Here is a 15,402-nt window from a genome sequence, read left to right as displayed (position 1 = left end):
TGTATCAATATTGTGGATGAATATTTATACGTGGTTCTTCCAATTGACATAAAATGATGAAATTTGACAAGACATTTATAAAGCCTCATAGAGAGAGGTAAAGAAATCTTAAAAATTCGAACATCACTGACTCACAAAATATAACTTCATTTTTCACAGAAATATTATGAAAAACAAACATTTTGTTTGCTTGTATTGATTTATTTCATTATAATAAACTTTACGATTTATATTATAAAATAAACATACGGAACACTACCATTTTGCCCGTGTAATATAAAGAATGTTTAATTTTAATGACACAAACTGTTACAAGTACTTTAAAAACTGTAGGTATACTTAAGGTCAATAAAAACAGGAATTTATATTGTTTCCTGTCATTGCGAAAACAAATCAAGTAATAAAACAGGCCAAGGGCGGGTCGGACACGCCCAGGATAGGGTTCCGTAGCCGTTACGAAAAAATCCTTGCATACCTTATTTTGACGTGTGGTTGTTTAACTATTATGGGCGTTTTCAAAAAAAGAATACCCTTTTCTTTCAAAATGTATTTAATTTATTCATACATAATTTTCTGAATCAGTTGTATGACGCCCATGCTGAGTGTATGAAAAAAACGTCACAAAACTGTCATTTTTTGGACATTTTTTAAACTATTTGAATCGATTGTGCTCTTTATTCTGACTAGGAAACATCATATTTTTTCCAAAATTGAAAAAAAGAAAAGAAAAGGTACACTTTTTTGTAAAAATGCCCATGTGTTTCTATTATTCATTATAATAATTCTCAAGCAAACTTAGCTGTAATAATATGTACCTATGTATGTAAACTCTTTATTGCACATAAAAATTAAAAATATAAATACACAAAGAAGAGGACAAAGGCGGAATCCCTAAAAATTTAAGGTTAGTGTAATAGTTTTGCTTAATCCATACTAATATTATAAACGCGAAAGTGTGTATGTTTGTCCGTCTTTCACGTCGAAACGGAGCGACGGATCGACGTGATTTATGGCATAGAGATAGTTTACGGGCCAGAGAGTGACATGAGCTACTTTTTGTCTCGTAAAAAGCACAGTTCCCGAGGGAACAGCGCGCGATAACCGAATTCCACGCGGACGAAGCCGCGGGCAAAAGCTAGTGACATATTTTTCTCCTATCGTGATTTTTTTCAAAATTTTCAAACCAACAGTTCAGCTTATAGAGGGAAGGGGGCCGCTCGACTTTAAAATTTTCTTTAGCAAAGTTTTTAACACGCACGGTTTTTAAAAATCACTTTTCAGTGGTATTTTCGAGTAGTGTCCAACAGTGGACGTCCTACAGCTAATCTATCTATCTATCTATAACAGCCCTTATAGCGCCCGTCTTCAGACATAGGCCTCCTCTCTACTTTTCCAGTCTTGCCTATCCATTGCCACTCGCATCCAGTTTACGCCAGCTTGTTGCCGGACATCGTCTGTCCATCTTTTTGGTGGTCGTCCTCTACCGCGGGTGTTAGCACGGGGTCTCCACTCCAGGACTCTCCTCGCCCAACGACTGTGGTCCATTCTAGCAATGTGTCCTGCCCATCTCCACATCTGATATGATGATTGTGATGTATACATATCATTTAATAATATTGTAAATCTGTTTTAAAAAAAATATATATATACCTCGTGAGTTTCTTGCCGATTCTTCTCAGCAGAGGTTTTCCGAACCGGTGGTAGATTTTTTTTTGACATTCATAAGTGCTTGTTATAGCCTAAATTGAAAAGATATTTGACTTTGACTTGATGGTGATTATAATGATTTTTAAATTCATCCCAATACTCTTTCATTTCTTTTCTAACGATCATTATTTCTAAATTACATTAATCTTTGCTTCACTTCTTGTAATGGGATAGAAAAAGCATAATTTGAATATAGTTAGAGATTTAAGGTAATCTTTTTCTTTTATGGCAATTGATTTGAGATTATTAAGCTATTATGTTGCTCGCAGACGCGTACGCATGTTGGCCACCGGCGTGCTTTTAATAAATAATTATGTATGTATGTAAACTCTTAATTTTACAAAGAAAAACAGGCATTTCCATTTGGAAAAGTCAGATTAAGATTGTTTTTTGGAATCTTTTTGTATTTTTATTTCAATTCCAAATTTTCACTTTTACGGTCATCCCGTAAAACCTAAATTGAAAATACAAGCTGAAATATAGATGCACAGAAAAAACAGAAAAATAAGACCATCACCACAGGTCCTCGTCAAAAAAAAAGTCAGATTATCTTAATCAGCAGAGCTACTACGAAATTCGAAAATCGACACTCGTAAGGCCTACTATTCAATGGAGGAGTATATATGCGTGATAGTTCTGCAACTTTTTAGACTTTATTTAGTTTACTGCATGACTGAATGTGCCTACCTACAAGGCATAGTGATACAAATCTATGATCAGTGTACCAACTATTTTAACCTATGTTTGACAAATAAATTATTTGTATTTGTATTTGTATTAAATTATATACTTAAGCGTCGGCGGGACGGTACGACACGAAATTCGATTCACCCTAGATCTGAACACGGCCAAATTGTAGCGATCAGAGAACACAGAAGTGGTATCTGTACAAAGGTGAACTTATCCCTTAAATGTCAGGGGCAGGTGGTAGGACCTTGTGCAAGGTCCGCCCGGATTGCTACCACCATCTTGCTCGCTAATCCTGCCGTGAAACAGCAGTGCTTGCACTGTTGTGTTTCGGCGTGGAGAGTAAGACAGCCGGTGAAATTACTGGCACTTGAGGTATCCCATCAGGCCTCTAGGTTGGCAACGCATCTGCAATCCCCTGGTGTTGCAGGTGTCTAAGGGCGGTGGTGATCTCTTATCATCAGGAGACCCACTTGCTCGTTTGCCATCCAGTTGAATAAAAAAAAAACCTGAAAATATTTCAACTTAATATCACTATGATAAAGTTCTATGGTGGCTTAGATATCAAATCGGTTGCATACGTTTTTTAACTCGACAATGCGCTACGTGGGATAAAGCGATAAACCTGTCAATAGTGCTGACATAATAAAACGAAATGCCTTTTATCAGAGGCATATAATCAAGAACTCGTGCGCTTGTAAAGATCAATGCACACAAAATATAGATCAGTTTAAAATCGGCCCGTTTTAAAACTGCTTCACTTGGCAATAGTTATTTGTGACACAAGGGAGCAAAATGGTGTATTTACGGCTAGGGCGTACATTGAATCCAGAATGTAGAGAAGGATTCTGCAATAGAATCCTGAGCGTAGCGAGGGATTCTAAAGTAGAATCCTGAGCGTAATGAGGGATTCAAGTGTTAACGCCCAAGATGAAAATAATTTTGCTCCCGAGTGGCTCATACAACTTTTCACACCGAGCATTAAGAAACTTGAAAAAAAAATATTTTAACTATTATTAAACAACAACCAGCATAGAAAATGGCGAGGCTTTACAATTATCAACTTCAAAAAATGGCATTTGCAATAAAACACTTAGAAAAGCCTTGAACAGAAAAGTTGCACTTTGCTCCCTCTCGTCAGGGAGGAAAAGTTACTTTTCTGAAGGAGAGGTGTGAAAAAGCATTTTTGGTATGGCACCAAAATTTTCAATCATTTACTGGGTTATAGTTGAATACCAGCAACGCGCAGTTTAAAAATGCACTCTGATTTCTTGTGTGAAATAGCTTTTTACTCTATTCAATATGATCTGGCGGACAAATTTTAGTTTTAGTTATAATTTTATAGTACTTTAGATCTAGGAATTTAAATTTTATTTTAGTTTAGCACACTACGTGCTGACATGACAGTTATATATATATTTTTTATATAAAACGAGGGGGCAAACGAGCAGACGGGTCACCTGATGGAGAGCGATCACCGTCGCCCATGGACACCCGCAACACGAGGGGAATCACAGGTGCGTTGCCGACCCTTTAAGGAATTGGCTATTATTAGCTATTTATATGCCTAATGGCGTGGCATAGTCTTTATCAACTATAAAACACTGGAACGCCTTTATCTGGGGGCACGGTAGTGCCCCCGCCAAGTCGAGCAAAAAAAAAAAGGCACGGCCGTACCATACTTTTCTCGAAGCCATTCAGGCTATTTTCAACATTCCTATGCAAGTACAAATGAAGTTATTTTAATTTGAATTTATATTAGATCGCATTCAGACTAGGACTGAATTGACTATATTTCAAAAGCACTAGGGCTTTGCGGCTTCGTTCCTATGAAATAGGTCTGGCAGTTGAATCGGAATTCTTGGGTTTTACCATTATTATCATTTATCCTTTTCTGTCGCACTGCTGATCAAAGGTCTCTTTGGTGGTCCTTCTATTCTTCCCTGTTCAATCATTCATACCAGCCGTAGGACGTCCACTGTTGGACATAGGCTTCCCCCATCTTTTTACAGGTGGTAGGACCTTGTGCAAGGTCCGCCCGGATTGCTACCACCGTCTTGCTCGCTAATTAATCCTGCCGTGAAGCAGCAGTGCTTGCACTGTTGTGTTTCGCCGCGGCGTGGAGAGTACAGCCGGTGAAATTACTGGCACTTGAGGTATCCCATCTTAGGCCTCTAGGTTGGCAACGCATCTGCAGTACCCCTGGTGTTGCAGATGTTTATGGGCGGTGGTGATCTCTTACCATCAGGAGACCCACTTGCTCTTTTGCCATCCAGTCGAATAAAAAAAATCTTCTTCCCTGTTACAGCATTAAAAAGTGTTATAAACTCACTGTCGCTACAAGACTCAGAATAAGGTTAAAATCTCAGAACAAATCAATGCTTTGTAATAAATGCCTTTTGTAGGTACAATTCGTGAGCTAGACATAGAAGTCGCAATCTACAATTTATATATCCTCGTATTACTTTATATCCTTGCGTGGTGTGTACGGAGCTTAAGTCTAAACCGGTCTGCCCACACGTCTGTACCCGGCTTATCTACCGCTAGGGCTGTCGCATTGGTGGAAATAGTACATTGTGTCTTAAGGGCGGTAAATAAGGAATTACGAACGAGAGTCTATTAGAATCTATTAGATACAATGTTTTTCATCACATTTGCAAGTAAAATTTTATATTTGTAAAAGAAAAAAATATAATTGTTCCAAATATTGGCGATACCTTAGGCTGTGCTCTTGGCAGCGTCGCCCTCAACCTCCCCCTCCCGCAGCATGCGCCGCAACGTGCGTGTGCATGTGGTGGTCCATGTAGTCCTGCAGCAGCGCGCGCAGCACCATCAGTACGGTACTGACTCATTGACCGTCCTTGGGCTTCATGGCAAGAAAATGTGTACGCGCAATGACTCATTTACCGACCACGGGTTTCATGACAAGCACATTAAGGTCGAGGGTTTTATTTGGGGGGTTGCAACTAAGGTAGCCTGCATGTTACGACACTGTTTACGAGCAAGTGTGATGAAAAATAAATTCAGTTACAGTAACAGTAGCGGCTTAAAGTTTCCCAAAGGGCAGCCTTTACAATACGAAGTGAAAAATTCGAACTTCGTATCTTGCCGTCCCGCTGGCGCTAATACTTTTTAATACGAGAGTGAGGGGGACGGTACGATACGAACTTCTATTTCGGATTTCGTAGTAGCCCCAGAGGAGTACTAAGCTTAAATAGGGTCCAAGCTACCCATTGGGTTCTGTGGAATGTCGATCGAAAGGAGACAGACCAAAAGAAGAATGAAATGGTTATTCTGAGCGTAAGCCGCAAAAGGTATCTTTCATATGTTACTTTACACTACCAGTGCTTTCGGAAAGATCTTATTGTTTAAGAAGAATACGCTGAAAGGAACTTGGCAGAAAGTGTTTTTTTTTTTCGAAGCATAAATCGTGGATGATACTGCAATGCCGCGTACAATACAATACAATACAATAACTCATTATTGCACACCAACACAGTAAGCAGTACAGAGAATACAAGTATATACATAGAGATTTTCTAAGGTAAGCAATAGGCGGCCTTATCGCTTCAGAGCGATCTCTACTTAACCAACAATGGCTAATTCTGCTTAACCTTCAAAAATAGCAAATTTGAGATTTCGCGGCTGGTATATATATTTAAACACAAAGATACTTTGATTTCAACGGTCTCCTAAAAAATGACATTGTTGATCACGCGGCATTGCAGTATAATCGACGAAATGGTGTAATACCATTGATATTAATGTTTTATAATTCAAATTCAAATTCAAAAAATTCTAAATTCAAATGATTTATTCAGTAAATAGGCCGCAATGGGCACTTTTACACGTCATTTTTTTAAACTACCAGCGCTTTCGGAAAGACCATCATTGCCAAGAAGAATGCGCCGCAAATATATATAAATATAAAATAAATTATTTAAAAGGAGTAGGTTAGTGACAACCCTAGCCACAGAGCACGGCTTAGTGCATCAAAACGCATTGTACGAACTCCTTTTGTACTCTATGGTTATTTTTTAAGTTCATGACCATCTAACGGTAAAAAGTTTCACCTTTCTATTCATTAACTTTTGAAAAAAAAAATTGATCGAGTCAATCATAGAAAGAGGTCAATTTGTATTATGAAGTCATTGGTACCAACATACTTTTTTTTTAAGTTTCCCGCCTCTCGATCTACAATTTTATTTTATACGTAGTTCCATCACAGATTAGTTTAATACTCGTAGTTACTATGGTTGGATCATTTCATTACTTTAACTGAACAGCTTTTTGATTGTCTTTGCCCTTAAAATCACCGCGACAAGCAGCAATGAAATCAAATTAAATTTTAAGCAACATTTTTATGATTATGTCGCTTACTTACAAATTAAAAATCCATATCCATACTAAGTAATATTATAAATGCGAAAGTGTGTTTGAAATAAAGAAAGAAAGAAAGAAAACAATTTATTTATAACAGCAATGACACATAATAAGTAAAAATAACAATAGGAAATGTTGCCGCTATAAAAAGGTCCCGGCTCAGCATATCGCTGGTTGAAAACCAGCACTGGTCTTCCGCCGGGCCACAGGAGAGTGCAATGAATGAGTTTTGTGTGTTTTTCCGTCTTTCACGCCGTAACGGAGCGACGGATCGACGTGGTTTTTGCCATAGAGATAGTTTATGGGCCAGAGAGTGGCATAGGCTACTTTTTATCCCGGAAAATGCACAGTTCCCGAGGGAACAGCGAGCGATAACCGAAAATCACGCGCGGCGGAGCCGCGGGCAAAAGCTAGTAGGTAATAAATTCAGTTAAGTATCACGTTTATTTATACTTAAAACTTTTTTTGTCACAATGTTTTAGACTATCGCGGTCATTAGTAATTTTGTGATTTTAATTCGGGTTTTGTTGATTGCTTGATATCAGTCGTCTCGTGGACGAAAAGCGTGGTGGCCTAGTGTTTTGACCTATAGCCTCTCAAGCAGAGGTCGTAGGTTCAAACCCCAGCTCGCACCTCTGAGTTTTTCGAAATTCGTGTGTGGAATTACTTTTGAAATTTACCACGAGCTTTGCGGTGTAGGAAAACATCGTGAGGAAACCTGCGCTAACCTGCGAAGCAATTCAATGGTGCGTGTGAAGTTCCCACTCAGCACTGGGCCCGCGTGGGAACTATGGCCCAAGCCCTCTTGTTCTGAGAGGAGGCCTGTGCCCAGCAGTGGCACGTATATAGGCTGGGATGGGATGGAGTCGTCTCGTGATCATGGCGCATGCAACTGTGCTGTATCGAGCTTCTCTAAAATCAGGCACGCGAAATAAAGCCCGAAGTTATTAAATAAAATTATTTTTGTGTCTAAACTGACTTCAGTGGCCTTCAGTGATTTCACTATTCAGTGGCCCGGCGGAAGACCAGTGCTGGTTTTGACCCAGCGATATGCTGAGCCGGGACGAGATTTTTTTATAACAGCGCTATTTATTTTTGTTTGTATTTTAGCCTGTGTATTACTTATTGCTGTTATTAATAAATGTTTTTCTTTCTTTCTTTGGTTCAAAACGCCTTTGACGCGGTAGAGTTTGAAAATGCATAGTTCTAAATTTCATTGCGGTCTAATAAAGCATTTATCTGTGTAAAATTAGTCTAATTTAATATGTGATGTTGCAGAAAAGAAACATAAATGTATTTCCTATATGTTAACTGTTATCGATACACGTGGCATGGATCATGGATAATATTATTGTCATGCAAAGTTGCATTGAAGAATTTTAAGGTCAATGGTTTTTATATCGTAATACAAACGTCTGTCGTGGAACTGCACACCTACACGAACTCGTGAGTAGATTTTAAGAGAACACCTCAAATGTCACCCAAAACTTGTTTTTACTTAATTTAGAAGAAGCCGTAAAAAATATTATTTGTCTTTATTAGCAATATAATTAGATATTCGGACAGTACAGGACCCTAGCCTCTTATGGCTTTACGCGGCAAAGGCGCCCAGCAGGGCTACCACGAAACTCGAAACTCGAAGTTCGTGTCGTGCGGTCCCTCTGACACTTATACTGTTTAATACGAGAGCGAGAGGGACGATACGACACGAACTTCGAGTTTTGAGTTTCGTAGTAGCCCTACAGGGGTACTAAGAAATTCGCAAACCGCAGTGCGTATCGTACCGTCCCTCTCACTCTCGTATTAAATAATATAAGCGTCAGCGACGGCAAGATACGAAAGTTTTGCACTTCGTAGTATAGGGCTAAGACGTCTTATTATTTAACACGTATGAAATCACTATCGTTTTCGCCAGTTCTTTCTGTCACACGGTGTAAGATGAGGGTAGAGAGAGATGGTGAATAATCGCGAACGTCGGAGCGTTAGACAATACGGCCTAATGATAAAGTTAAAAAACCGGCCAAGAGCGAGTCGGACTCACGCACGAAGGGTTTCGTACCATTAGAAAAAATCAAGTTTGTTGTATGGGAGCCGCCCTTAAATATTTATTTTCATCATCCCAGCCTATATACGTCCCACTGCTGGGCACAGGCCTCCTCTCAGAACAAGCGGGCTTGGGCCATAGTTCCCACGCGGGCCCAGTGCGGATTGGGAACTTCACACGCACCATTAAATTGCTTCGCAGGTTTGTGCAGGTTTCCTCACGATGTTTTCCTTCACCGCAAAGCTCGTGGTAAATTTCAAATGTAATTCCGCACATGAATTTCGAAAAACTCAGAGGTGCGAGCCGGGGTTTGAACCCACGACCCTCTGTGTGAGAGGCGATAGGTCAAACCACTAGGCCACCACGGCTTTTATATTTATTTTATTTGATTATACAACTAAAGATTCTGTGAATATTTCAAGTGTCTACCTGTTACCGTTATTTAATATCAAGCAAAAAAGGACAAAATTATCACGTTTGTTGTATGGGAGCCCCCCGTAAATACTTATTTTATTCTGTTTTTAGTATTTGTTGTTATAGCGACCACAGTATTACATAAGCTGTGAAAATGTCAAGTGTCTAACTATTACGACTCAAGAGATAGAGCCTGTAACAGTCGGACAGACAGGCAGACAGCGGAGTCACAGTAATAGGGTTCCGTTGGCACCCTTTGGGTACGGAACCGTAGAAATAAAATTTACAAACGAACCCTACGATACTAGCGCCATCTAGCCTGTCAAGGGCCATCCTCATTAAGTATTGTACAACTGACACCTACACATATTTATGTAGATTTTTAGAAAACACCTCACCATACTCCATAGTCACGGTCGGTCGTTCAAAAACCTGTTTCAGAACAGACCCATGAAAGTGATGCCACAGATAAAGCGATAATCTTTTGTTTAATCTGTGCCACTGACAGCTGTTTTGGCGGGTATTTGACTTGACACTTTCGATTCCTTGGCTATGGTCAGTTGGGAACTGAAGAGGTTGGAATTATTTTAAAACCAGTTTTTGTCTTCGACTTTGTCCGTGAAAAATTAAAATTTTTGGTGTGGTTCACTATACCAACAATACAACAAAATATAGTTTCAACAATTTAAGCAATAAACAAGCAAAGCTCACACCTAAATTCTACGTTTATTTTTTTCTTAATTCTAACATTCTAACACGTTTCTAATTTCAATAATGTCGAAAATTGACTTACTTGGATATTCATCATGAGATAAAAGGCATCTGAACATCAACGTGATTTTGATGTACATTAACAGACTTGTATAAGTCGCTGATGTTGTTTTTGTTGCTTTTATTACCTGCAACAAAATATTAAATAAGTATACATTGAAATGGATAGGAAGTTTGAATTTTACACCCCGAGACATATATTCTATTGACCTGGTATAAAACGAGACAATAATAACATAGGTATTTCAATTATGATATAACACGTATTTAATAAAACAACAAACCAAATCATCGAATCCGATGCTAATTAATGATTTGACATTCAGTTAACATAAATTGTAAATTAACATAAACAAGTTGTTTTAGCAAACCTGTCTAATTTCGTCACTCATATCATAAATACAAAGATTCTGTCCGTTTGTAGCTAACATCTTTACGCATCCGCTAAACCGATCTCTCTGAAATCGAATCTCTAAATATCTAGGACAAAACGGCAATTACACTGCGTCGTTCACCTCATGCGGTCGCAGAATTTTCAAAATCTGAACTTTGGTTCAATAAAATTATATATTAAACGTACAAATTGGTTATGGGAACATTTGAACATTGTTACTGTAGTTTTTACAAGAAATTTTAATGTATACAATCGGTCCTTAAGGTAAGCAATACTTAGAACATTTTAAAGAAATTGCATATAAACGCCTCCATCTTCAAAAACAAAATATAAAATTATGAATTTTTTTTTACTCATCTGTATATATTTTGCCATCAATCCACACTACAACCTTAGATATAAATAATAAATAAATATCACGGGACAATTCACACCAATTGACCTAGTCCCAAAGTAAACTTAGCAAAGCTTGTGTTATGCGTACAAAGCAACGGATAAATATAATTATATAGATATAGATACGTACTTAAATACATATAAAACACCCAAGACCCGAGAAGAAACATTCGTATTATTCATACAAATATCTGCTCCGGCCGGGAATCGAACTCGGGACCTCAAGCTTCGTAGTCAAGTTCTCTAACCACTTGGCCATCCGGTCATCATGATAATGTTTTACGCGTGCGAAGTCGCGGGTAATAGTACGTAATAAATAAATGAAAATTGTGTTGGTCAAACTAGAATCTGTGTTGAGTTCATTCTAATTCTACTCATAACTAGTTATATATTATTAATTTGTGACATTTAATATCAATGCGACCTTCCGTGCAGGATACGCATGTATTATTAAACTACGATTTAACATAATTATATGATGACGGTTATAATTATGTATGACACTATTCTGTATTTCCGTACAATTTCAACTCAAAGTTTTTATTAAGAAAATATTAAGAAAATACAAAATATCCATAGGACTAAAACTACTATTAAATTAAAATAACTAATTTCAACTCATAGTTATATCATATCATATTTAGACGACCAGATGGCCTAGTGGTTAGAGAACCTGACTACGAAGCTTGAGGTCCCGGGTTCGATTCCCGTGTCGGGGCAGATATTTGTATGAAAAATACGAATGTTTGTTCTCGGGTCTTGAGTGTTTAATATTTATTTAAGTACGTATCTATATCTATATAATTATATTTATCCGTTACTTAGTACCCATAACACAAGCTTTGCTAAGCTTACTTTGGGACTAGGTCAATTGGTGTGAATTGTCCCGTGATATTTATTTATTATTTATATCTAAGGTTGTAGTGTGGAATGATGGCAAAAAATATACAGATGAGTAAAAAAATTTTCATAATTTTATATTTTGTTTTTTAAGATGGAAGCGTTTATATGCAATTTCTTTAAAATGTTCTAAGTATTGCTTACCTTAAGGACCGATTGTATACATTAAAATTTCTTGTAAAAACTACAGTAACAATGTTCGAATGTTCCCATAACCAATTTGTACGTTTAAAATATAATTTTATTGAACCAAAGTTCAGATTCTAAAAAATTCGTATCTTCTGTAACTAAGTACGAAAGGTGGATGGACTCTCTTTATTAACATATATGTATAACATAGACCGTCCGAGACCAAAACAAAGCCCCTTCGTGATAAACGACGTTATTAAGCGATAAGGGAGCTTTATTACGTGTGAAACAGCCATTATAAACTGATAAATTAGATAAATGGAGCCTTGTTTGAGGTTCTTTAGGGGGAGTGATGTTCCCTTTTTTCATTCCTATCTTACACGTATCAGAAATCAGTGTTTCAAGCCCAAACACCGACATAGGCATTGTTTTTTTTTATTCGACTGGATGGCAAACGAGCAAGTAAACATCTGCAACACCAGGGGTATTGTGATGCGTTGCCAACCTAGAGGCCTAAGATGGGATACCTCAAGTGCCAGTAATTTCACCGGCTGTCTTACTCTCCACGCCGAAACACAACAGTGCAAGCACTGCTGCTTCACGGCAGGATTAGCGAACAAGATGGTGGTAGCAATCCGGGCGGACCTTGCACAAGGTCCTACCATCTGCATGTCTCCCTCTTGCAAGTCTAAACTCGGCTATACGATTAATTTTGTTCAATAGTATACCTAGTCAAGTACCTACCTAAAGGCTTTAATCACTCGCAACAAAGGATAAACATGGTCAGCGCAAATTCCTGTTTAAACAAACCTCTGTTCAAACAAAGTAGCCAAGTTAGCAAAAAAACTGCGACGCGATGGTTGTTGAGTCTACCTGGAGTTTCTTGGAATTTAACTTCCGAAAGATTACGTATGATTGAGTGGCGAAGAAGGCATGCACACTTTATAAGTCAGGCTGCTGGCTCGTGCTAAGGCACCGACTTCAAACTGGTTGAAAAATCCATACTAATATTATAAATGCGAAAGTAACTCTGTCTGTCTGTCTGTCTGTCTGTTACGCTTTCACGCCTAAACCGCTGAACCGATTTTGATGAAATTTGGTACAGAGATAGAATAGACCTAGGGAAAGGACATAGGCTACCTTTTATCGCGAAAAACAGGTTTTAAGGGGTTGAAATAGGGATAAAAGTTTATATGGTGGAAGTTCGTCGCTGTCGAAGTCAAAACCATGAAACTTGGCATTTAGGCACTTAATCCCTACTTCCCTACTAATATTATAAATGCGAAAGTAACTCTGTCTGTCTGTCTGTCTGTCTGTTACGCTTTCACGTCGAAACCACTGAACCGATTTTGATGAAATTTGGTATATAGGTATTTTGAACCCCAAGGATCAACATAGGATACCTTTTATTCCGGTAGAGGGCGCCACCGCGCGATAACCTAGATCCGCGCAGACGAAGTCGCGGGCTTAAGCTAGTATTTTCATATTTTTTAAAAACTTCTTTTTAACTTGCAATTTATGTACCGCCAAGGGCATAAATATCTATACAGGCATAGCGTCAAATATATGTATGTATACCAGGACTTTATGGTTAGTGGCATAAAAGGTGTATAGATATTTTTGATGTCTTGGTAACTTACATATATTTATGCCCTTGACTGTATGTGTAGGTACATATGTATGTACTCGTATGTAAGTATGTATGTACGGGTCAAATCTTGCAGCCGAATTTTGACTCACTTCCAGAGGTCTGATTAACTTAAAATTTGGCACATTATGTAAATCTAGTGACAATACAATAATCTGGCAGTGACATCCTGGTAGGCCAGCCAGGATCGTCTCCACAGGGCAGAGCTCCGCAATGGTTTATAGCATCGACTTGAAATTTGGTACGCTAATGTAATGGAATAACAATGCAAGTACAGTCAACAAAAAGCACAGTCAGGAAGAAAAGCTTGTATCAAATATGATTTTTGGAACCAAAAATTATTGTTTATGACAGATGCCATTCCAGTCTTTTAAGTTCTTATCAATTATTATGACGCGGTATTACTTATAGTTATTTTTAATTGTGTTAAAACAATTTAATCTCCATCTAGCTTTACCCTCCTCCTTTCAAAATTATAATTTCAATTCTTCGTACAAATACAAAGAAAAAAAAAACAGTGTTCTATATTTTTTTCTTAAGTACAAAAACTTTATTTCTAAATGATAATTACTATTATAAACAGGTTTTAAACAAAACAAATCGGCAAACCCAAATAATATACAAAAATGTTTGTGGAATTTTGAAAATTTTACTTTTACCGAAAATTTCTTTCCATTTCATGCAACTGGCTGTACCCTAACGCCATGGTGGTCCCCCATGGTCCAATTTAAAACCATTATCTGGCATTAGTCACATCATTATGGGATGCTCGGGCCACTGAACGCAAAACGGTATCGATCGAGATCATTGTGGTATTTACATACTAATAACCCGCTCTGGATCCTCCCAGATGGACTATAGTATAAGTACCTGGGCGACCGAGCTTTGCTCGGGCTAAAACTCGATAACAAGCGTTTTCCCAGAAATACCTTATAGTATTTTCATATTAAAATACAGGATATGGCAAATTCAAAGATTATCAAATACCGTATTGCCATCCATTGAGTCCCAGAAAAGTGGATGGCCTTTTGGTTTTCTACAGGATACATTTGGGACCATTCATTTTACCAAAGGTACTCCCAAGTTAGAAATTCACATCGTACTGTCCCTCTCACTCTCCTGTCCTGTTAAATACTATTAGAGTAGATCTCGAGACCAAGGATGCTGATAGGAATGCTCTGACAAGATGCACAATCTGCCATTTCTTTCTCCATTTGGCATCCAACGAATTAGAAAGAGACGGTGGATGGCCGGAAGACCTGTTCTAAAAATCGAAGTTCGTATCGTACCGTCCCGCTGACGCTAATATTATTTCATACGAGAGTGAGAGGGACGATACGATGCGAACTTCGATTTTCGAATTTCGAAGTAGCCGTACTGGCCTGGGTGTTCCAATTTATTACTTGAAATAGCAACGAAATTGCCAAAAGCCTAACAAACGGCATATGGTCCAGTAACAATAAGGGCGCGTGTCCATCACCTGCCGCCCGCGCACCTTTACTGAGCGTGAAAGCGGGGGAAGTGTAGGGTGGACCTGGGTCACGAGTTTTGTGGGACTTTCCCGTCTAAAAACTAGCAGCATTAAAACCGGTATCTTGACTTTTCCCTGCTCATGATTACCAAATGTTTCATTTGAAAAACCGTTTCATTTCCCACCTCATGATTTTTGCCAAAACCAAAAAAAACTCAGTGTATTTTCTTATCCTGCTAATATTATTAATGCGAAAGTTTGTAAGTCTCTTTGTTTATTTATTTGTTACGTCTAAAACAATGAACCGATTTAGATGAAATTCGGTATACATATAGTTTGCGTCCCGGGGAAGGACATAGGATAGTTCTTATCCCGGATAATTGCATAGTCTCCGCGTGAACAATAACCCAAAGCCGGTTCGAAGGACCAAAATGAAGTGGATTTCAGCAGGTTCCAAG

The 15,402-nt window shown here is 38.2% G+C and overlaps 1 protein-coding gene across 1 annotated transcript in view; it reads right to left on the bottom strand.

Moving 5' to 3' along the window:
- The window catches only part of LOC141444336 (limbic system-associated membrane protein-like), a 197,794-nt gene that overhangs the window by 93,930 nt on the left and 88,462 nt on the right, over positions 1-15,402 (bottom strand). The gene's annotated exons all lie outside the window — the stretch shown is intronic.

The sequence above is a fragment of the Choristoneura fumiferana genome, chromosome 29, assembly GCF_025370935.1.
Source record: "Choristoneura fumiferana chromosome 29, NRCan_CFum_1, whole genome shotgun sequence".
In the NCBI taxonomy this organism is placed as follows: domain Eukaryota; kingdom Metazoa; phylum Arthropoda; class Insecta; order Lepidoptera; family Tortricidae; genus Choristoneura; species Choristoneura fumiferana.
The sequence above is the reverse complement of the archived record's forward strand: the minus strand, read 5'-3'. Positions and strand labels throughout refer to the sequence as shown.